The 22,486-nt window shown below is 49.6% G+C and overlaps 1 protein-coding gene, 4 non-coding genes and 4 pseudogenes across 5 annotated transcripts in view; 6 read left to right on the forward strand and 3 right to left on the reverse strand.

The window, feature by feature from the left end:
* The window catches only part of LOC148666845 (zona pellucida sperm-binding protein 3-like), a 779,162-nt gene that overhangs the window by 647,335 nt on the left and 109,341 nt on the right, over positions 1-22,486 (reverse strand). The window lies entirely within an intron of this gene.
* Positions 407-525, reverse strand: LOC148666931 (5S ribosomal RNA; annotated as a pseudogene).
* Positions 15,266-15,430, reverse strand: LOC148666932 (U1 spliceosomal RNA). Its single transcript, XR_015938504.1, has one exon. It is a non-coding gene; the product is annotated as a U1 spliceosomal RNA (small nuclear RNA).
* On the forward strand, positions 18,604-18,722 carry LOC148666933 (5S ribosomal RNA; annotated as a pseudogene).
* Positions 19,260-19,378, forward strand: LOC148666934 (5S ribosomal RNA). The gene has a single exon (XR_015939065.1). It is a non-coding gene; the product is annotated as a 5S ribosomal RNA (ribosomal RNA).
* LOC148666935 (5S ribosomal RNA) lies at positions 19,916-20,034 on the forward strand (annotated as a pseudogene).
* LOC148666936 (5S ribosomal RNA) lies at positions 20,572-20,690 on the forward strand (annotated as a pseudogene).
* On the forward strand, positions 21,228-21,346 carry LOC148666937 (5S ribosomal RNA). Its single transcript, XR_015937340.1, has one exon. It is a non-coding gene; the product is annotated as a 5S ribosomal RNA (ribosomal RNA).
* On the forward strand, positions 21,884-22,002 carry LOC148666938 (5S ribosomal RNA). Its single transcript, XR_015937342.1, has one exon. It is a non-coding gene; the product is annotated as a 5S ribosomal RNA (ribosomal RNA).

Below are 22,486 nucleotides of genomic sequence, written 5' to 3' on the forward strand. Positions count from 1 at the left end.
ATCTGTATTTCACTTCAGCCTTTCACTCTTGCTTCCTTCCAATGAGGACGGAGCTGCGGGAGAAAGGGCGCTATAGAGGATCGCTGTGGAGAGCTGCTGCTGTGCTTTGACATCTGAGCTCTGTGGAAAACGATCTCAATACAATTCTGAAAAACACGACTCCCCGAACGCCAGCCGAACAAGTCTCCACAGCCGAAGCGCTGTGTCTCTTTTCAGCTGGCGATAAACCTTTCCTCGATCCTTTGCGGACTTGTAAAACTGTTCCTGATCAGAATAAAAAACGCTCACGCTAATACACAAGCACCCGTGTCTCTCCAAAGCTGACAAATAAACAGACGGACAAGCCGCACTGCTCGTGTGAACAGTGGAATGAGCGAGCGGGGATAGGTCGCCTCCTGCGCTTAAATGCTTATAGCACCTGGTATTCTCAGGCGGTCTCCCATCCAAGTACTAACCAGGCCCATCCCTGTTTAGTTTCCAAGATCAGACGAGATCAGGCGTGCTCAAGGGGGTGTGGCCGTAAGCGAGAGCAAGGTTCGCTGGCACCCTTCTTATAGAGAGGACAGCTCCGTCACCTCTTTTACGACACTGCTTTTTTTCCCTTGCGTTTTTCTCTTCTTCCCACGTTCTCTCTCTTAACTGCCTTCGTCCCCGCTCTATTTCACTTCAGCCTTTCACTCTTGCTTCCTTCCAATGAGGACGGAGCTGCTAGAGAAAGGGCACTATAGAGGATCGCTGTGGAGAGCTGCTGCTGTGCTTTGACATCTGAGCTCTGTGGAAAACGATCTCAATACAATTCTGAAAAACGCGACTCCCAGAACGCCAGCTGAACAAGTCTTGAAGTGGAAATCTAATAAGTAAATTGATTCTTAAAATGTAGAGAGCTTTGCAAAAAATATATTGGTGCTTTAAGATAATATATTTCAAGGATGTAAATGCTGTGCTACAGTACGTGCAGAATTTTAGAAAACAGTGCATCAACAAAGTACACTGTTTAGGTTACTTTAGAAGACAATGTACCAAAACAATATATGCTGTCTGGGTCATTAGAATTAGCTGAAAGTAACTGATTAGCTTTGAATAACAAATCTTATTGCTTCTTCTCTCGCTTTTTGATGTAATCTGTTTTCTCTTAGGGAAAGGGGAACTTTTAGAAGGGACAAAGCGCTGAGCTTTTTTACAGCGCATCGTCTTTTAAAAACCCTGTACTGCTTGTAACAAATTGAGTCTCTGGTTGCACTTTGCGAAGTGGCAGCAGGGCTTGCAATATTGAAATAAAGACCTTACTCAGGTGAGAACTTTCTCTTGTGGCTTCCTTGATAGTTCCATGACAATTTGAGGGCTCGTCCGGGATCAGAAACCTAAACGCGAACGGCTGCTGAAACTCCATCCGTCCCTGACAATTTTAGCAAAATTGGACGAACCTCGGAGGATAAATTGTTTATCCTTCCAGAGACGCGTCTGGAGAATTGGCAGCTGTCTGACGCCAGTAAGTGATCCTTAAAAATTAATAGTTTGAGAAGCGAGCCACAGGGGTGTTCTCACGCGGGTTTGATGAGTCTGGGACTCATATAAAGAACTTATCTTAACACAGACGTGTGGTTTTTGCTCTGCGGAGTAGTTGATGTGATAAGGTTCTAAGTAAGGCACCGATCGGTAAAAATGGGAAATTAAAATTCAAAGATGAAAATGGGACCGAGCAGTCCAGCAAAAGTACATGTACGACAAATTCAGAGAAACAATTATAGCCTGGGTTAGAGTAAAAAAAATGTTTTATGTTCATGAACTATAAAGCTAGGGTAATAGGTGTAAGGGAACTTGCACATAATTTATATATGATAATTAGGGGCCCATAACTATATAGGATCTTTGTAAGTGAATCAGAATGGACAGAGGAAAGTTGAATTAGGAAAAAGAAGTTTCCTGAAGAAGGGGAAACTTAGAAGAGAAGGAGAAGAAAGGAAAGAAAGTGAATTGGAATACTTACGTAATGGAAAGAGGAATCACAGAAATAATGGGAAGCTTCAAAAAAGACTAGTCTTGAAACTAAAGAACAGCAAGCTGCAGCTAAAGTCATGGCCATGCCTTCTAAAAAGAAAAAGTCTCCACCGAAACTAGAAAGCGGTCCGGAGCCAAAGCCTTTTCACTTGTTCGTGAAATGCCAATGTGCACTTTTACAGGTCCAGAAGGAACTCCAGCATATGTACATTGACATTGGTCTCCTAGTGAATTATTTGCATTAGTTAAGTCTTTTCCTAAATTGCCTGATGACCGTAAAGAATTTCGAAGAAAGCCAAGCCTTGTTCTTGATTGTCTTAAGCCTAATTACAGTGACATAACCTTGTTGCTAGATCATATTGTTCCTAAAGGTTTACAACGTCCTCTAAAAAGGAGGAGGCAGATTGGCGGATACGTGACCCAAATGATAAAGAAGTATCCATCTAAATTAATCCACACGGACATGGAGAGGAAAAGTTAGGCGTCCGCTTCTAAAAAGAGGTAAGGACTCCTCTTTTCTAAAAAGTCCCTTGTCCTCTCCATGTTGCTGTGGTGCTGAAGCAAGTACAACAGAAAAATGAGTTAATGGTGTATGTGTTTTTAGATGCCTGTTTTGTGAAGGTGGGGTAGAAAAGGAGGGATTGCTGAAGGAATAGCGTCTCGCCCTGCCCGTGCGAAACAATCCAGGTGTTGCATCCTGGTACACGACTGCAGTACAGCTGAAGGTAGTAACTAGAACTGTACTCGCAGAAGAGCCGAAAATGGTAACTCGATTCAACTGTGTGTTTAAAGCCAGGATTTGGAACCTGGTCCGTGTTCCCGAATTGTGATAGTTCGTCAGTTTGTCTCGACTGGGGGGTTCCGCGGGGCGCGTGGGAGACGTGAAAATGGTTTGGTGTGAAGAAAAAAAAAAGTTTGATTAATCCAAAGTGAAACTTAAAAGAAATGTGTCAGACGGAATTTAGGCTGAACAGGAATGTAGAAAAGTGTATGAACATTTGGATAAAAATAAACAATATTTAGAGGAATATTTGAGAATTCAACAGAATGTCATAGATGAGACGCAAAAATCTCTGATGGAAAAGCTAAAAGCAATGGCTGAATGAAACGAAGTTATATATGCAGAAAAAGAAACAGCAAAAGAAGAAATAGAACGCCTTAAGAGAGAATCTAGGAGAAGGGTGGGAATTAGTGTGGAGATTTTTGAAAGAGCATTACCCACCGAAAACTGATTAGAGAAAAGTAACAGCATGTCAGCAGAAGGAAGTGAGGATTTTTTCAGATTTTACAGAAAGGTTTATAGCTTTATGGATAGTATACTCGGGGTTAGTCGATGAGAAGGAAGTGAATGAAGATACTTCCACAGTAATAAAACAAATTTACTTGAGTGGGTTAAAACCTGATGTTGCCAAGAATGTACAACTATGCTTTCCTGATATTACGGACAGCGGAAACAGATTTGATTTAATAACTCGCGAAGCATGCATGCAGAAGTGCGAGCGCTGCAAATGGGAGGTAAAAAGACTCCCAAGGAGGAGAAAAGGGAGCCGCCAGTTTGTCGAAATTATTGTGCGACTTTAATGTTATACCGAGATATAAAACCCCAAAGACAAAACTACTAATAAGCTGGTGTGCAGTTACTAAAAAAAAGGTGTTTTTTGGAGAAATTGTAAGAAAGAGGCTTGATTTCACAATTAAAGAACATGTCAGAAGCTGAAACGAGAGCCGTGCGTGAACTAACAGTTTTAATCTAGTAAACCCCTCTGTAGCCTTCCTAAATTTATCTCAGGATTTAAATAAAAGTGAAATAATCTTAACTGTAACCAGAAACTGGGGGACACAGGAGCACAGCTGTCCTGTTTTTAAACTAAAACAGCATAAAAATGTGATATAAAGTTTTCTAACGGGTAACAGGAGGCTACAGGAGAAGGGGTGCAAGGGTTGTGTTTAAAGCAAATATAAGCTGTCACAGTCTGCTTGGGAAAAGATGTACAGTTTCAACTACTGATGTGGGTGGGGGACACCCCAGACCTATTTTAGGCCCAGACTGCAGCATTTTATAAGGAATTACTGCATGAAATAGCATTTATGTAAACTAACTCAATAGAGTTATGTGATATTGTGATTGTTTTACCTAATCAGGGAATCCATAAGGCCGGGCTTCTCCAAGTATTGGATCTAAAGAGGAAAAAAAGGAGTATAAAACCAACTACATGATAAAGCCAGGGTGAATGCCTTCTCAGAACGAGCTTGTCCAGTGACGTATTGGTTTAAGGGGGGTAGTGCAGTCTAAAGACAAAATTGCCTTGACCCCTGCAGCAGAAACCGTTTTTGATGTTTTGAAACAAGCTTTCTTGCAGACACTGGCCCTGGACTGTATTCCCTCAGACGGATCATCTGTATGTAATCTGTCTGTAAGTGAAAGAAATGGGTTGTGAGCCATTGTGCTGGTGCAGTAGCATGGAGATAGGCATCGTCTGGTGGGTTATTATTATTCAGGACCCCTTGATGCGGTGGCCAAGGGGCCGTGTTTATGTGTTGTGCAGGCTACCTGCCTGGCTGTATAAACTGTGAATAATCTGGTGTAGAACTAGCAGACCGAATGAAAATATTTAATTGAAACTTGTAAATATGCTAAATGGAAAATTGTAGCAATTTATATAGACTGTATATATACATTTGGTGTATGCCACAATTTTGGATGGCAGTGAAGGAATAGGGATTTCCCCAACATGGCAGGGACTCCAGTCAAGAATGCTGGGTTTGTCTCTGAACTGTTAGAAGCTTTGCAGCTACTGACTGAAGTAGCTGTGGTAAAGTATAAATCACATAATAAAGAAATGTTTCCAGTAACTCGAGGGAACAACTTTGCAGATGTAGCTGTCAGGTGCACAGTCCTGGTAGAACAGGAGTCTGAGACCCCTGTGAGACCTCTGTTGGTGAAAAGGGGACAGCTACAGGATATTCAGGCTGAGGCCTCTAAAGCAGAGAAAAGGACATGGTTAGAAAAGAGTGTGGTGCTGCCAGCACACTGGACGCTCTGCATGCCCTCACAGCCTAATGCCCTTTGTAGCTCGACTAATGCACTCTGTCGGACACCTGGGTGTGAGTCAAATGGTGTGCCGGTTACCCAAACCTGGGTGGGGACCGTGTTTGAAGCAGTAGCCACTTATGTGCTTATCAAAGGAACTCAACTACAGTTCAGGTGCAGGTGCTACAGCTCAAAAGGCCTGCTCCTGAGAAACCTTTCATGCAGTAGCAAATGTTTACAACCTTGGCTCTTATAATCTGTTTTCCCAGTGGGTTGCTGTCACTGCCTCTGTGTCTACCAAACACTTGATGATGGAGATAAGCCCTTGGTGGGCACTGCCCTACCGCATGTATTATGATCAAGAGACAGGCTGTGGCTGGATTATTCGGGGTGAGATGGACTGAGATCACCCTCAGTCTGCTGGAACAGTGGAATGAAGGAACAGAAAAGATTGACTAGACATCAGACTGAAGGAACGCCATGGGATGCGGGCTGGATCAAACAGAACTGTGTAATAGAGCCTGTTTGATATCATCACAGGCCAATCAACGAAACTTCCTGGAGGGATGAATTTGGCTAATGGATTGTTGAATTTGCTAATTCTCTATTGTAGTATTGTAGGTTGTTAATTGAAGTGGTGCACGGGGCTGGTGAACAGGTGCTGGATGCTTGGAGACCTCCAGTAGAGGGAAGACACGATCTGATACTTGGCGAGTGGGTGTGGGTGAGGAAGATATACCCTGCCAGATGTTGCAACCCTGCTGGGAAGGACCATATCAAGTGCAACTGACTACCGACTCTGCCATCTGAGTGACAGGATGAGATCGCTGGATCTACGCATTGCGCTGACACCGAACCACTGCACCAGAGACTGAGTGAACATTATTATATTGTCACTGTTTCTGTGTTTGTTGAGCTTCCTGAGGGGGGGTGACAGTGTACCTGTTAAGTGTAAGGAGTTTTACTTTTATAAATGGGGATATGGAATCAATACTTTATCAGTCAGCCACAAATAATAATCAGAGCTCCTGTTGGGATTGTATTGCTATAAAAGATGCTCATGGGAGTAATCCCCTTTGATAGAGGTGATTATTTAGGTGTATTGGCATGGGTAAATAGCCCTGCTTTTAGTCTGAGTGTAACTCAGATGTATTAGAATGGAAATAACTGTATGCTCCTCGCTATAATCACAGTTTTAGGCCATTCTCTATTAGGGTGATAGACAGCTGTTTAGGTGAGCAAAGACTAAACAGTACTTGTATTCTAGACAATTATTAGCAAATTAATGACTTAGCAAAGCACATCTATGATGAAGAAAAATATATATCATAATTATAATCCAGATGATTGGGGCATTGGTGCATGGCTACAGTCTGTGCTAGGAACCTGGAGAGGGTCTCTGGTTCAATACATATTTGTGTGTCTGGTATTATTCATTATAATCATACTGTTAATATCCTGCTTGAAAAACATGTGGACTAAATGTGTCTCCTCATGTGTGTGTAGATCCTGTGTTCGGTTTTGTGTGGTTGTAAACGAATAAAGCTAATGCTTGTTTGTTAATTGCGTCTCCACTCGTCCTTTTTCTGAAAAGAACCTGCAAGCGCTACATTAGTGTCAGAAGTGGGCAGAATGGACAACTCGTGGCAGACACTACCCGATTCTGTTAAGCGCCGGCTGACGCTGGAAGAAACAGAACCCATCGGCAGCGCACATAGGGAGCCTGAGCAACTCCTGGGTGCGACAGATAGCCACAGCCCTTACCAGGGCTATTCAATAGTGGTTTTGCCGGTAGAATTGGGGCAACTGGCCGCTACTCCTGGTCAGCGGGCACCCCAGATAGAGGATACTCTCCCTGCTGGAGCCGATCAGAGATTCCCACACCCATCAGCGCGGGTGCGACCAGGTCGCTACAATGGGGAAGCGCCGTGGGAAATCTACGAGGCGCAGTTCCAGCTCGCGGCCCGGACGAATGGCTGGAGCCGGGCGGAGATGGAACGAGTGGCCTGCCAGGTGCTCCTGGATGTCCCGGAGGAGGACAGAGGCGAATACACGGCGCTGGCGGCGGCTCTCCAGCTGCGTTTCGGTGTAGAGGAGGCGCCAGACTTGATGCGGGAGAGGCTGGCCCTGCTGCGGTGCCGACCAGGAGAGCGACTGGGCCCGGTTGCCGCTGATGTCGCGTTCCTCACCCGCCGAGGATACCCAACTTTCCCCCGGGAGGCGCAGCGGGAGATGGCTCTCCAGGCTTTTCTCAAGGCCCTCTCACCCGAGGAGCTGCGGCGCCACGTGCAGCTGGCCGCGCCAACATCGCTGGAGCAGGCCTTGGCCCTTGCTACATGGGCTGAGGCCGTGTTCGGGGTGACTGGAAGTGGCAGCAGACGCAGTGCGCCCTGCCGGCTGACCGAGACGGCGACGGAGGAATCCAGCGAGGGGAAGAGAGGACACCGAGCCCGGTTCTGCCGGGCACCCGAACCTCGCACTCCTCGATCGGCGTCGGGAAACGGGAACGGGGCGACTCAGCGTGGGGAAGGCCGCCCCTCGAACACCTCAACCCCCGCTCCGGAGAGCGCTGTTAAGACCGGCGCCCCTCACGCCACCGTGGGGCGAGTCGGCTGTAGCCGGGGCCTGTACCTCCACTGCCGGATCGAGGACCAACCCTGCCTGGCCCTACTTGACACCTGTTCATCGGTAACCCTACACCGGCCGGGCGTCCTCCCCGACACCGAGGGCACCAACCCCCCAGGATGGGAGGCCTCCAGCCTGCGGCTATGGACCGTGACGGGACAGCTCGCTGCAGTCCAGGGGAAACAGGTGCTTGCCTTCCATCTAGGTGAAGCGACGGTGCGCCACCCCTGCTACCTCGCACCCATCCAGGAGGACTGCATTCTGGGGCTGGACGTACTGCAGCGAGTGGGGGCCAGTTTGGACTTGAGTTGGTGTGGCAGGGGGAGCGACTTCACCTGGTGGAGGGCAGGCCCGGCGAAGGCCGAGGGACGCGGGCTTGCCGGAGCTGGGAGAAAAAGAGGCAGTGGCGGCGGCGGCGGCGGCAGTCGCCGGGGCAGACCAGGCCTGTGAGCCGGGGAGCGAGCGTGCTGGATCCTGCTCCCGAGTCAGCCGGGGGGCCAGACAAGGCGGCGGCGGCGGGAGCCGAGCGTTGCGTGGAAGCGAGGCGCGCCGTTGAGGATCTCTACCAGCGGAGCTGCGAGGGCCTCGATCAGGACCAGCGGCAGCGGCTCCAGGCGCTACTCGCCCAGAACGAGGATCTCTTTGCGGCGATAGATGAGGACTGCACCCGCACTGCCCTGGTCCAACACGAGATCAACACCGGCGACGCTCGGCCCATCCGCATCCCACCAGGACGCATGGTTCACGCCAAGCGGACCGCCGCCGAGGAAAAGATCCGGGAGATGGCCACAGCGGGGGTGATTGAGCCCTCCGCGAGCCCATGGTCGGCGCCAGCTGTACTGGTAAAAATAAAAGACGGCTCGTGGAGGTTCTGCGTCAACTACCGCAAGGTGAACGAGGTCACCCAGAAAGATTCCTACCCCCTGCCGAGGATAGATGATGCCCTAGACTACATCACCGGATCGACCTGGTTCAGCTCCCTGGACCTCCGCTGCGGCTTCTGGCAGGTACCGCTTGCTCCCGATGCTCGCCCGAAGACGGCCTTTTCTATCGGCCAGGGCCTCTGGCAGTTTACTGTCATGCCTTTTGGCCTGTGCAATGTCCAGGCGACGTTCGAGAGGCTGATGGAGAGGGTGCTGGCATCTGTCCCGCGGAACCAGTGTGTGCTGTATCTGGATGATCTGCTGGTTCATGCCCGGGGCTTCAACCAGGCCTTGACGAACCTCCAGGCGGTGCTGGCCTGAGGCTCAACCCCCGCAAGTGCGAGCTCCTGCGGCGGGAGGTGAGCTTCCTGGGACATGTTGTTGGACCGCAAGGGGTGGCTACGGACCCAGGTAAGGTCGCCGCAGTGAGGGACTGGCCGACTCCACGCACCGTCACGGAGCTCCGCAGCTTTCTGGGGTTGGCCTCGTACTACCGGAGGTTCGTCCGGGACTTTGCCAGCATTGCTGCCCCGCTGCACCGCCTCACCGACAAGGGCCGCCGTTTCGACTGGGACTCGGGCTGTGAGACTGCCTTCGGCCGGTTGCGTGAAGCTCTGGTGGGGGCCCCCGTGCTGGCCTACCCCGACCCGCGGTTGCCGTATGTTCTCAACACCGACGCGAGTGACTCGGGGGTGGGCGCGGTGTTGGCGCAGGAGGGGCCGGATGGGGAGCGCGTAGTGGCCTACTATAGTCGGGCTTTGACTAGGCCTGAGCGGAACTACTGCGTGACCCGTCGCCAGCTGCTGGCGGTGATGGCGGCGGTCCACCACTTCAGGCCGTACCTGTTCGGGACCCGGTTCCGGCTGAGGACCGACCATGCGTCCCTCACCTGGTTGCTCCACTTTAAGGAGCCGAAGGGGCAGATGGCGCGATGGATAGAGATCCTGCAGGAGTACGACTTCACTGTCGTGCACCGTGCGGGGTCTCGCCATCTCAATGCCGACGCTCTCTCGCGGCGCCCCTGCGAGGCCGCGGACTGCCACCACTGCGCCTGGCGGGAGCAGCGTGAGGAGGCTGTCCGCACCGTGGCGGGGGTGAGCACCGCGGCCACGGCCCGGGAGGGGCCGCTGGGGGTGGGCCTGCCAGACCTGGCGCAGCGTCAGGCAGCTGATCCTGACGTGGGGCCGGTGCTCCGCTGGAGGGCAGCAGGAGTGCGGCCTACGCGAGAGAAGCTCGCCCCGCACCCGAAGTCCGTCAAGGCCCTCTGCACCCTGTGGGAGGCCTTGGAGGTAAAGGACGGGGTGCTGCGCCAGGGGTGGCGGGTACCCTCCAGTGGCGAGGTACGGTGGCAGCTGGTGGTGCCTCGGTCGCTCCTAGGGGCGGTGCTCCGAGCGGTGCACGGCCAGCCGGGCATGGGGCACTTCGGCGGTAAGAAACCCTGCAGCGTCTCCGAGGCCATTTTTATTGGGGTCTTTGCCACCGGGACGTGCAGCGGTACTGCCAAACGTGTGCGGTGTGCGTGGCGCAGAAGGGTCCCCCCGAGCGCTCTCGGGCCCCCCTCCAACAACACCAGGTGGGGGCTCCTATGGAGCGGGTGGGGGTGGACGTTTTGGGCCCGTTTCCGCGCACCGAGGCTGGGAAGCGCTACGTCTTGGTGGCCATTTTTACGAAGTGGCCGGAGGCCTACGCCCTCCCGGACCAGAGTGCCCCCACGGTGGCCGATGCACTGCTGGAGGGGATGTTTGCCAGGCTGGGGGTGCCGGAGGAGTTACACAGTGACCAGGGGCGTAACTTCTAGGTCTTCGCCAGAGTGTGCCAGCACCTGGGGATCACTAAGACGCGGACCACACCGCTGCATCCCCAGAGCGACGGGTTGGTGGAGCGGTTTAATCGGACGCTCGCCACCCAGCTGGCCACCCTGGTGTCCCGGCACCAACGGGACTGGGACCGCCACCTCCCCCTTGCGCTCTGGGCGTATAGGACCGCGGTCCAGGAATCCACCGGGTGCACCCCGGCCTCGCTCATGCTGGGCCGGGAAATGCGAACCCTGGTGGACCTGGTCTTCGGCCCGCCGCCCGGAGACGGGTCGGCACCGCCGGCTGGACCGGACTACGAGTGGGACCTGCGGCAGCGGATGCAGCAGGTGCACAGCTTTGCACGGACCCACCTGACACAGGCGGGGGTCCGGCAGAAGCGGCACTACGACCTGCGTTGCAGGGGGCCTGCCTTCCAGCCCGGGGACTCGGTTTGGGTGTACAACCCGCGCCGCTGCAAAGGCCTCAGCCTTAAGCTGGCGCCGTCGTGAGAGGGTCCCGCTGAGGTACTCGGGGTGGTGGGTGAGGTCTGCTACCGTGTCCGGTTGCGAACACGGGGGAGAGTGGTGGTCCTGCACCGAGACCGCCTGGCCCCCTACCGGGCCCGGGAGGAGGAGCCGTGTGGGGAGGCTCTACAGGAGCAGCCGGGGCTGGAGCCGGACGATAGTGGGGCGTCCGTGGGTCGCCAGCCGTCACTGCGGTGCAGGGTTCCACAGCAGTTAGCCCAGTACGAGTACAGCCTGAGGGGGGTGTTCGAAGTCGGCGAGACGCCAGACGCCAGATGCCAGACGCCAGACGCTTCAGGTGGGGGCAGTGTAATGCCCTCGCCTGGTGGTGAGGAGAAAGTGCCCCTAGGCGCTCGTAGTACCGCTGGGCATGCTGGGAGTGGTAGCCGGGGAGAGTCTGAGGGTCAGCACGATGACCAGCGGCTGACCCTACCTGTGTAAATAATGTCCTAGTAGTTCTAGTGCCCTGTGTAGTCTTATAAAAGTATAGTGTGTTGTTAGGTAATTACCACCCTAACTATGTGTACTTGTTCCCTCAGTCTCCTCATGTGTGTGTATATCCTGTGTTTGGTTTTGTGTTAATGCTTGTTTGTTAATCGCGTCTTCACTCGTCCTTTGTTCTGAAAAGAACCTGCAAATGCTACAGTATTTATTTTATAAACACCAGTATTGACACTTTGATCAGTATATTTATTATTAGTAGCCAGTCTTATAAATTTACAATTTAGATTAAGTCTGGTAACAGTTATACAGTTAATTTAAATCATCAGACCACTGATGGAACTGAGAGCTGGGTGGAAATAAAACCAGGATACACATTTTAACCTCCAGGATCAGGAGTCTGATCCTCCTGGCTTCTATACTCTGAAGATTTGTGTAAAACTCTTAAAAGCGCTTATTTCAGGGACTCGTGCTTGTCCTCTACTGCTCCACACGGGTACGCTTTGTAACGCAATAATCTGCGATGTAAACTTTTTTTTCTGTTTAATGAATTTTATTCCTAGGTTTGTCGCTCTCCTTCTCCAACTGTGATGATTCGCTTCTCTTCACAGTCCGGTGTGTTTTTTTTTGGGGGGGAGATTTTATATCTGTAAGAAAAGCCCCCCGGGCTCCGGACAGGAGTCTCCTCCAGCTCTGCTTTGTCAGAAAGAGCGCTGTGACGTCACAGACACCAGCCAGAGCGCCGGGATCAGAGAGCGAGACCGCGGGAGACGCGCGGAGGGAACAGAGGAGAATTATTGATCACTTATGTATCGACAACCAATTTATTCAGCTGAAGGACCATAGAATAATCGATTAACTTCACTGATTGGTGAGTACTGATTCTTTTCTTGACCCTGTTTAAATATCTAGAAAACAGTCAATAAAGACTGTATCGATCAATTACCATAGTGCGTTTAGTGTTAATAATGTTCAATCCGAAATTAAACAATGATTATTCATATTATTATTTAGGTAACTCTATCCTAGAGCTAGAAAATTATATTCCAAGTTGATAAATGTATGTAAGTAACAGTTTAAATGCATTTTTTCCAGTGTTTATAAATCATAAGTATGGTAACCACGGCAACAGCCGGCACGTCACTGTATGTGTCTAGGTGTCTCGTATTCGTCACAGAGAGTGTATGTGACGTCACGGGCAGCAACTAATTCTACTACTAGTGTATTCATTTTAACATTAGTGAGAGTACAACTGGTAGTTTTAATGGTAGTGTTCATAACAAAGTGTGAGTATTAATAACAAAGCGCTTGTTTGTTAATCGCGTCTCCACTCGTCCTTTGTTCTGAAAAGAACCTGTAAATGCTACAATATTCTTTACTCAGCAGCTTATTAAAAACAGCTCCCGTGATGTTCAAACCGATTTTTTACACAGAACACTGACACAGCTTTGCGTTCTGAATCTCTTTTTCTCGTGCGTTTATTTAATGTGGCACAATGCACTGGGATAAGGGTATTCTGTTCACAAACCAATAGCATTTAAACCACAGCCCAGGTTCGATCTGTCTCCCAGAATCACCAGGGCGCACACACACACACACCCGTGCCGTTGAAGTGCTCTGCTTCATTTCTAAGGGCAACTCAACATTCACTCCTACCCCGAGTGCAGAAAAGACAGCGTCCGCAGCAACAACAGCTCAGGTCTCTGCACAGGAGCTAAGCTGCCCCCATCTCCTCTGCTCTGCGGCTCCTGCGGAGTGGAGTCCTGCCTGGAGCCGTGTTTGCAGGCGGCGGCTCCCCGCGCCCTGTCTGTGCGTCGTGTCCAAGAGCTCCTGGGAGGAAGAGAGAGCCCTCACACTCGGGGGCTTTTCCACGGTCTGTGTGAGGAGGGGCGGGTGTGTCCAGTAGCTTATCGAGCGGAAGCCTGGGGCGGCGGAGAGCTGTGATCGTGCAGACCTTGAGGTGTCACCTCTTTGTCTGCTTTCCCGCCCCCCCTCCGCCCAAGCTCTGCTCCAAAGTAGCCCGGCAACCCCTCACACCTGCACGTGTCACAACCTAAGGTGTGGTCATGAGACACCCATGGGGTGTCGTTCTGTTCTTGTTAATTGTTTCCTGCCCGTCGCAGGCAGGAGTCCATGCGAGGAAGATGCGCTGGACAGAGCTCAGAGGGCGCACCTGGGTGGCTTTCCTTCAGAGTGACGTTCCTGCAACACTCTCCCGCTACTCTTGGTGCGCTCATGCCGCAACACAGGAAGGCTGGAGCAGGTGGCTGTGGGCTCTGCGCACCGCCAAAATAGCTCAGTTGGGAGAGCGTTAGACTGAAGATCTAAAGGTCCCTGGTTTGATCCCGGGTTTTGGTATTTTGTTTCATCGCGCCCTTTGTTCCTCTCTCCAGCGCACCCTGCCTAAAGTGACGCGTCCCTTTCTCAGCCCGAAATGCAAGCAAGACACCAGCAGCGGTCCCTGCAGCTTTCCATAGTGTAGCGGCTATCACGTTCGCCTAACACGCGAAAGGTCCCCGGTTCGAGACCGGGTGGAAGCAGCCTCGTTTCGCACGCTCCTGTAGTTCACAGAGGTCTTGAACGACCGGTCATTTGTTCCCAATGTATTTCCGGTGCCTTTGTGCACTCTTGTACCAAACGCACGTTCCTTCTGTACGTGGAGCCGATCATTTGCAATTGGGCTGTGCCGACAGACCAGGACGAGCTCTGTCGGCTCAAAAGCAGCACAGGACCTGCAAGAACAACAGAAAGATTAGCATCCAGCGGGGGCCTCTTAGTGAGCCCAAGATCTCATCAAGAATCGGCTCCAGCAACAGGGCTGGGCGCATTGTTCCATTCTCCGACCACTCTCGGTGTAAACAAGTCCCTCCTGGTCTCTGCTTGAAATGCACTTTCCTGCGTTTGCTTTGGTGTAACTGGCTTCCCCTGCATGGGCGAATGTGAAGAAGATCCTTAGTAAGTCATTGAAGAAAACCAAGAAGAGGTCGGAGTGGCCTCTGTCGTTCATCAACGATCCAGTCAGGCAGTACTCCTCCTATTCTGCCAGTATGCGGATTCGAACCGGGGTTGTTGCGGCCACAACACAAATTCTGAGCACTATACGATCACAGCGAGTTACCGAGACATACACAGCCAGTAGGAAAGGATGTACTCTCTTTGTGTGACACTAGTCGGAAAAGTCCTGACGCTGCATTTCAACTGAGCCCTAGTATACATCAACCCTTAGACACTCTGAGTGCCAACTCTCTTGTGTGTTTTCTCCATCAAGCAGGTCATCAAGGCAGCAATTACAGTTTGCTTACATGACGCACGCACAACATGGCTGTATGCTCCCATATGGTCTAGCGGTTACGATACCTGATCTTCACCCAGGTGGCCTGGTTTCAGCTCCTTGTATGAGAACGTGTCAGTTTTGCCTCCTGCTTTCCAAAGATCAGCACCATGTTTTACGCCTCCCCCGAATATCGAAGCTGCCTCTAAATCTGCAAATGAAGATGAGTCGACAAACCACTTGTTTTTCATATAACTATACATATATTCATTTAATACTGATTTCATTCATTGAGCACGGATACAATAGAGGTACAGCCATTCACTGTTTGACATGTCTGCACTGGTACAGAACCTAGCAATCAGAAAACGGGTGAAACTGTTTTGAGAATTAGCATACAGTACCGAGGCCCCCATGACCAAATAAAGGCTAACCTCGATAATCAGCCTAAATAATGCAGACAACAGCAAAACGACTGACTTTGAAAAGGGAATGAATGTCCGGAAGGAGTAGTGTAACCAGCTTGAAATGCTTCTCCGGACCTCTAACTAAAAGAAACCGGGAACCAGCAGTGGCATCGACTCCTTTCGAACTGGGATCCTATCGCAGCTCATGGTGTCCTAACTCTCCCGTATCTGATATTGGACCAAGCACATCAGGAGAGAGCGCGAACGCAGTCCCCCGCTACCAGAAATAATGCAGTCGAGATTCCCACATTTGGGGAATTCGCAGGGGTCAGCACAGCCGGAGTGCAATGGCCGAGCCTCGCCCTGGGTGAATCGATTTTTTAAGAACTTTATTTTCTTTTCACAAAAAAATACAGGACATCACAAATTAGAAAGCTTTACATTAATATACATACTTAAAACAGTATATATAATCACATCTCATTACATTTTGACACGGTACCAGTTATATAGCAACAATTTATTTTTTTCTGGTGCAAATCACATTCTTTACTTAAACATGATAATGTTTTTCACAGTTTCTTGAGATATTGACCTATGCTCTCAATTTCCCACAGATCTCTGAGGTAATAGTTCTCTCGGGTGATGAACAGGGCCAGGCTACCTGCTGCCTTGACTGGGACCTCGATGCCTTTGAACAGCCCCATGTTCCTCACTCTCCACAGGGCGTCTTTCCCACTGTTCACCACGGCCCAGATCCTGTCAAACACGTCAGGAGGACGTTTGACAGGAGAGATGCCGTTGTAGCGGCAATGCTTGTTAATAAGACAGAATTAGGCGGTGGTATTCTGTCCTAAATGAGGCCCCATCTCACCCTCCATCTTTGTGGTGCAGCCACAGAGAAAGTATTCATGCAGGTTGATTTAAGATGTTTTCTTTTGATAATGGACAGCTCCCAGATGGGGATGCACTTAGCTTAGCCTGGCTATCATGATCAATGGTCATCCATTGGTGCCTATCTGTCTAGGGAGTGCCGAATGGACATCTGGACTGCATTCCTAAGTGTCAAGAGTAAGTGACTCATATCTCACCTTGACCAACCAATCAGGGACTGGCAGGGCGTGGTAATACCACGTGGGTCTCTAATGCCCGCCAAACTCTCAACCAATCAGCACACATCTATGTCTTGGTCAAAAAGGGAGCGCAAGCTCAGATCGGGGCTCTCCTTGGCCATTTTCGCGTATCCTCAGAGACAATCACGTGACAACTGCTGTTGTCTGCAAAGGGACTTGGACTTTGTTCTAAGCGCGAGGCCGAGGATCCCATACGTACTCAGAATTCTACCAACGTGAATGATCCGCTTGATCAACGGCAGCCTACAGTTGGACCCTCATCGACAACCTGAATAGCTTATTCAGAAGCAGCGCTGGACCAGGAACGAACCAGCTTCTTCCCAGGCAAAAGAGTGACTTGGTGTTCGTGCCGGGAGATTCCAAATCCATACACAGTGGATAAGTAAACCCCATGTTCTACATTGTGTCTCGAGAATTCAATTGTACCTCAACACAAGTTGTTATCAATTTAATTCATGAGTAATGTATTTACTTCCGAGTTTAGAGTAACAGTGGGTAATAACACTGATTAGCGATTTGGTAACCGAACGATATATATTGACATATATTCTCTGTTGTGTATCTCTTTGTGTTGGCATCTCTTCGAGATTATATACCTTGTATATTGATAACCCTCACAGTAAGGTCTGCCGCTCGTATCCAGGCAGACTAGTATATGTTTGGTGCACAATTTATATGAATAAATGTATCTCGTGTATTGAACCCGTGTGTGTGCGTTGTTAGTTGTTCTGACGATTGATTTTCTAAAAGCCACAACGAACAACCTCGTGATTACTGCTACAATTAATAATTGTCTCAGTAAACCCATCAAACCTCTACAACCACGATACACCACCATAAACTATATTAATTTAGGAACATAAACATATAGTGTAAACTGTATATGGCTGGTATTGGTAGTTTAAAGAAAAAATACACACCAGTATTCCACTTTCTTCCTAAACATTTTAAGCATCAAAGTCTTACATGTAGTAAGATTTTACCACGTTTCGGAAACGTTTTTACATGCTCCTTCTGACCATCTTAACTTTATATACTTTGTGAAAAGTCATAAGATATTCACATTTTCTGTGAATGTGCTCGTTATCGGAGTAAACAAAAGCTTTTAGAATTTGATTAATTAATTTACTTTTAGAATTTGATTAATAGGGAATATAATATGGAATCACGTACCTAAAGAAATTAATAACGATATAATTATTTTTATGTACTGTAGCTCAAATAGTAGTATAATACACTTTCTATGCATACATGTGCTTCTACGCAACGCAGAAGCACATCCACAAGTAACATTACCTAGCTAAGAGAGGACATTGGCTAGCCATTATGATAAATACAGTGGAAAAAAGCAATTGGGAAAATAAGACCTGCTGATCTGTTATACATACCAGGAAGAGAACAGAATATGATTTTTTTCTGTTCCAAACGTGTTGTCTTTATGAAATTAATGTATTTTAAACGTTTAATTAAGAAGAAAAAAACTTACAGAAAGATACTAAGCTGATCATGAGATAGAAAGATCACCCGTTTTTCGCGCATAAAAAGTGGCTATTAACTGGGTGAACTGTTATTAATTGGAGTCAACTGGGTGAAAACACATAATATGAACATGAAACAAAACAAAAAATAAAAATAAGATACAATCTACAGACATTAAAACCGGTGTCATGGAAATATAACTATCAAGGAAGCCACAAGAGAGAGTTCTCACCTGAGTAAGGTCTTTATTTCAATATTGGGAGCAACCAGAGACTCAATTTGTTACAAGCAGTACAGGGTTTTCATAAGACGTTGCGCTGTAAAAAAGCTCAGCGCGTTGTCCATTCTAAAACTTCCACTTTCCCTAAGAGAAAACAAATTACATCAAAAAGCGAAAGAAGAAGCACTAGATATGTTATTCAAAGCTTATCAGTTATTTTCAGCTAATTCTAACGACCCAGACAGCATATATTGTTTTGGTACATTGTCTTCTAAAGTAACCTAAACAGTGTACTTTGTTGACGCACTGTTTTCTAAAATTCTGCACGTACTGTAGCACAGCAATTACATCCTTGAAATATATTATCTAAAAGCCCCAATATATTTCTTTGCAAAGCTCTCTACATTTTAAGAATCAATTTACTTATTAGATTTCCACTTAAAGACTTGTTCGGCTGGCGTTCGGGGAGTCGCGTTTTTCAGAATTGTATTGAGATCGTTTTCCACAGAGCTCAGATGTCAAAGCACAGCAGCAGCTCTCCACAGCGATCCTCTATAACGCCCTTTCTCCCGCAGCTCCGTCCTCATTGGAAGGAAGCAAGAGTGAAAGGCTGAAGTGAAATAGAGCGGGGACGAAGGCAGTGAAGAGAGAGAACGTGGGAAGAAGAGAAAAACGCAAGGGAAAAAAAGCAGCGTCGTAAAAGAGGTGACGGAGCTGTCCTCTCAATAAGAAGGGTGCCAGCGAGCCTTGCTCTCGCTTACGGCCACACCCCCTTGAGCACGCCTGAGTTCGTCTGATCTCGGAAGCTAAACAGGTATGGGCCTGGTTAGTACTTGGATGGGAGACCGCCTGGGAATACCAGGTGCTGTAAGCTTTTAAGCGCAGGAGGCGCCCTATCCCCGCTCGCTCGCTCATTCCCCTGTTCACACGTGCAGTGCGGCTTGTCCGTCTGTTTATTTGTCAGCTTTGGCGAGACACGGGTGCTTGTGTATTAGCGTGAGCGTTTTTTATTCTGATCAGGAACAGTTTTACAAGTCCGCAAAGGATCGAGGAAAGGTTTATCGCCAGCTGAAAAGAGACACAGCGCTTCGGCTGTGGAGACTTGTTCGGCTGGCGTTCGGAGAGTCGCGTTTTTCAGAATTGTATTGAGATCGTTTTCCACAGAGGTCAGATGTCAAAGCACAGAAGCAGCTCTCCACAGCGATCCTCTATAGCGCCCTTTCTCCCGCAGGTCCGTCCTCATTGGAAGGAAGCAAGAGTGAAAGGCTGAAGTGAAATAGAGCGGGGACGAAGGCAGTGAAGAGAGAGAACGTGGGAAGAAAAGAAAAACGCAAGGGAAAAAAAGCAGCGTCGTAAAAGAGGTGACGGAGCTGTCCTCTCAATAAGAAGGGTGCCAGCGAGCCTTGCTCTCGCTTACGGCCACACCCCCTTGAGCACGCCTGATCTCATCTGATCTCGGAAGCTAAACAGGGATGGGCCTGGTTAGTACTTGGATGGGAGACCGCCTGGGAATACCAGGTGCTGTAAGCTTTTAAGCGCAGGAGGCGCCCTATCCCCGCTCGCTCGCTCATTCCCCTGTTCACACGTGCAGTGCGGCTTGTCCGTCTGTTTATTTGTCAGCTTTGGCGAGACACGGGTGCTTGTGTATTAGCGTGAGCGTTTTTTATTCTGATCAGGAACAGTTTTACAAGTCCGCAAAGGATCGAGGAAAGGTTTATCGCCAGCTGAAAAGAGACACAGCGCTTCGGCTGTGGAGACTTGTTCGGCTGGCGTTCGGAGAGTCGCGTTTTTCAGAATTGTATTGAGATCGTTTTCCACAGAGCTCAGATGTCAAAGCACAGCAGCAGCTCTCCACAGCGATCCTCTATAGCGCCCTTTCTCCCGCAGCTCCGTCCTCATTGGAAGGAAGCAAGAGTGAAAGGCTGAAGTGAAAGAGAGCGGGGACGAAGGCAGTGAAGAGAGAGAACGTGGGAAGAAGAGAAAAACGCAAGGGAAAAAAAGCAGCTTCGTAAAAGAGGTGACGGAGCTGTCCTCTCAATAAGAAGGGTGCCAGCGAGCCTTGCTCTCGCTTACGGCCACACCCCCTTGAGCACACCTGATCTTGTCTGATTTCAGAAGCTAAACGGGGATGGGCCTGGTTAGTACTTGGATGGGAGACCGCCTGGGAATACCAGGTGCTATAAACTTTTAAGCGCAGGAGGCGCCCTATCCCCGCTCGCTCGCTCATTCCCCTGTTCACACGTGCAGTGCGGCTTGTCCGTCTGTTTATTTGTCAGCTTTGGCGAGACACGGGTGCTTGTGTATTAGCGTGAGCGTTTTTTATTCTGATCAGGAACAGTTTTACAAGTCCGCAAAGGATCGAGGAAAGGTTTATCGCCAGCTGAAAAGAGACACAGCGCTTCGGCTGTGGAGACTTGTTCGGCTGGCGTTCGGAGAGTCGCGTTTTTCAGAATTGTATTGAGATCGTTTTCCACAGAGCTCAGATGTCAAAGCACAGCAGCAGCTCTCCACAGCGATCCTCTATAGCGCCCTTTCTCCCGCAGCTCCGTCCTCATTGGAAGGAAGCAAGAGTGAAAGGCTGAAGTGAAATAGAGCGGGGACGAAGGCAGTGAAGAGAGAGAACGTGGGAAGAAGAGAAAAACGCAAGGGAAAAAAAGCAGCGTCGTAAAAGAGGTGACGGAGCTGTCCTCTCAATAAGAAGGGAGCCAGCGAGCCTTGCTCTCGCTTACGGCCACACCCCCTTGAGCACGCCTGATCTTGTCTGATCTCGGAAGCTAAACAGGGATGGGCCTGGTTAGTACTTGGATGGGAGACCGCCTGGGAATACCAGGTGCTGTAAGCTTTTAAGCGCAGGAGGCGCCCTATCCCCGCTCGCTCGCTCATTCCCCTGTTCACACGTGCAGTGCGGCTTGTCCGTCTGTTTATTTGTCAGCTTTGGCGAGACACGGGTGCTTGTGTATTAGCGTGAGCGTTTTTTATTCTGATCAGGAACAGTTTTACAAGTCCGCAAAGGATCGAGGAAAGGTTTATCGCCAGCTGAAAAGAGACACAGCGCTTTGGCTGTGGAGACTTGTTTGGCTGGCGTTCGGAGAGTCGCGTTTTTCAGAATTGTATTGAGATCGTTTTCCACAGAGCTCAGATGTCAAAGCACAGCAGCAGCTCTCCACAGCGATCCTCTATAGCGCCCTTTCTCCCGCAGCTCCGTCCTCATTGGAAGGAAGCAAGAGTGAAAGGCTGAAGTGAAATAGAGCGGGGACGAAGGCAGTGAAGAGAGAGAACGTGGGAAGAAGAGAAAAACGCAAGGGAAAAAAAGCAGCGTCATAAAAGAGGTGACGGAGCTGTCCTCTCAATAAGAAGGGTGCCAGCGAGCCTTGCTCTCGCTTACGGCCACACCCCCTTGAGCACGCCTGATCTCGTCTGATCTCGGAAGCTAAACAGGGATGGGCCTGGTTAGTACTTGGATGGGAGACCGCCTGGGAATACCAGGTGCTGTAAGCTTTTAAGCGCAGGAGGCGCCCTATCCCCGCTCGCTCGCTCATTCCCCTGTTCACACGTGCAGTGCGGCTTGTCCGTCTGTTTATTTGTCAGCTTTGGCGAGACACGGGTGCTTGTGTATTAGCGTGAGCGTTTTTTATTCTGATCATGAACAGTTTAACAAGTCCGCAAAGGATCGAGGAAAGGTTTATCGCCAGCTGAAAAGAGACACAGCGCTTCGGCTGTGGAGACTTGTTCGGCTGGCGTTCGGAGAGTCGCGTTTTTCAGAATTGTATTGAGATCGTTTTCCACAGAGCTCAGATGTCAAAGCACAGCAGCAGCTCTCCACAGCGATCCTCTATAGCACCCTTTCTCCCGCAGCTCCGTCCTCATTGGAAGGAAGCAAGAGTGAAAGGCTGAAGTGAAATAGAGTGGAGACGAAGACAGTGAAGAGAGAGAACGTGGGAAGAAGAGAAAAACGCAAGGGAAAAAAAGCAGCGTCGTAAAAGAGGTGACGGAGCTGTCCTCTCAATAAGAAGGGTGCCAGCGAGCCTTGCTCTTGCTTACGGCCACACCCCCTTGAGCACGCCTGATCTCGTCTGATCTCGGAAGCTAAACAGGGATGGGCCTGGTTAGTACTTGGATGGGAGACCGCCTGGGAATACCAGGTGCTGTAAGCTTTTAAGCGCAGGAGGCGCCCTATCCCCGCTCGCTCGCTCATTCCCCTGTTCACACGTGCAGTGCGGCTTGTCCTTCTGTTTATTTGTCAGCTTTGGCGAGACACGGGTGCTTGTGTATTAGCGTGAGCGTTTTTTATTCTGATCAGGAACAGTTTTACAAGTCCGCAAAGGATCGAGGAAAGGTTTATCGCCAGCTGAAAAGAGACACAGCGCTTCGGCTGTGGAGACTTGTTCGGCTGGCGTTCGGGGAATCGCGTTTTTCAGAATTGTATTGAGATCGTTTTCCACAGAGCTCAGATGTCAAAGCACAGCAGCAGCTGTCCACAGCGATCCTCTATAGCGCCCTTTCTCCCGCAGCTCCGTCCTCATTGGAAGGAAGCAAGAGTGAAAGGCTGAAGTGAAATAGAGCGGGGACGAAGGCAGTGAAGAGAGAGAACGTGGGAAGAGAAAAACGCAAGGCAAAAAAAGCAGCGTTGTAAAAGAG

Source organism: Lepisosteus platostomus, chromosome 5 (genome assembly GCF_059453375.1).
Source record: "Lepisosteus platostomus isolate fLepPlt1 chromosome 5, fLepPlt1.hap1, whole genome shotgun sequence".
NCBI classification, from domain to species: domain Eukaryota; kingdom Metazoa; phylum Chordata; class Actinopteri; order Semionotiformes; family Lepisosteidae; genus Lepisosteus; species Lepisosteus platostomus.